The sequence below is a fragment of the Zingiber officinale genome, chromosome 1A, assembly GCF_018446385.1.
Source record: "Zingiber officinale cultivar Zhangliang chromosome 1A, Zo_v1.1, whole genome shotgun sequence".
In the NCBI taxonomy this organism is placed as follows: Eukaryota; Viridiplantae; Streptophyta; class Magnoliopsida; order Zingiberales; family Zingiberaceae; genus Zingiber; species Zingiber officinale.
Genome location: NC_055987.1, coordinates 65,428,679 through 65,430,099, shown reverse-complemented (window position 1 = coordinate 65,430,099; position 1,421 = coordinate 65,428,679).

Here is a 1,421-nt window from a genome sequence, read left to right as displayed (position 1 = left end):
TCTGGCTGTCACAACCACGCAGTTAATAATAGTAATCACAAACTATAGTACTCTGACTCAAAATCCACCCTACTCAACTACACTCGTAAAGCTCAAATCCGACGAAACTCACCTCTTCTGTCGTCCAGGCAGGCATATAGTAAAAACATATCGAATAGAACATCCATCAATATCAAAAGAAAAACATACGATGTCCAAGTATCCAAATAACCAAGTACACACATAAGCAAATAAAAAAAAACCAAACCAAACGGTAAAGAAAATCCTCGAGGTCTGCAGGGATCTAGCACTACGTGCAGTGAGGACTAGCGACTGGAACTCCCTCCGGATAGCAGCAACCTGAAAATAACAACAATGGAGGCGGGGTGAGTCCAACACTCAGCGGGTACAATTGATATGCAAAGTAAAGAAATAACACCTAACACTAATCATGCGTACAGTCTCCTGATATAAGAAAGATATAAATATGCATCTGAAGTAAACAGGAGAGGAACTGTACTAATCAGGACCTGTGTATAAGGACAAACAGTCCGAGTGTTATAGGAATCCTGTATGCATGTCAAACATAGGTATCCAAACAATATGCAGCATATAAATGCAGCAAGCACAAACATAAGCAATAAATGCATCATGCATATGATGTCAATGATGCGTCCTGGTCACCCCTGACGCCAGTCGATCATCTCGCACATAATAGTGAGGCCGAGTGGGTAGCGTTGTGACAACCGTGCACTCTGTCGTCACTACTCCTGATGAGTGACCGAGTGGACGGGATGCTGTCGGAGTACACCTATCCTCCTACCCCAAATCATAAATGGGGGAGCGCAATGCTCTCATCTCCCGGTACTCAAAGACGGGGAGGAATCCCTGCCGGATAACACGTTGTGTCACACTACCCATGAGCGGACCAACGGTGCCTAACAGAGTCCCTGCTGCAACACACTCAGCCTGAATCGACCACTAACCCATGAGTGGTGGTGTGTGCAGATCCATGTAACTGGCGATGTGCTCAATAATAATGGAGCGGACTATCGCACAGCATGCAATCATGCAAATGGTGCATGGCACTAACCACAAAATATCCTGACCTAATCCACATGTATATAAAAATGCATCATAGGTCTACGAATCAAAACAATCCAAAGGTACACAGAAGATATAAAACCTAGGTCCTGAACATGGTAAAGCATGGTATATCACTACCCCATAAGCATGTATAAACAGGTAAAATATACATGAGATGCAAATCAATCAATAAATCAAGCATGTACCAAGATTTGGGTAGTGATTAACCGAAACAGATAAGAAACACAATTAATGCAACATGTTAATTTCATTACTAAGCATATCAAAGACAAAAAGTCAAAAGAACCCGCCTCCAAAAAGAAAGGATCGTATCCGGTCCAAAGCCAACGTCGAGA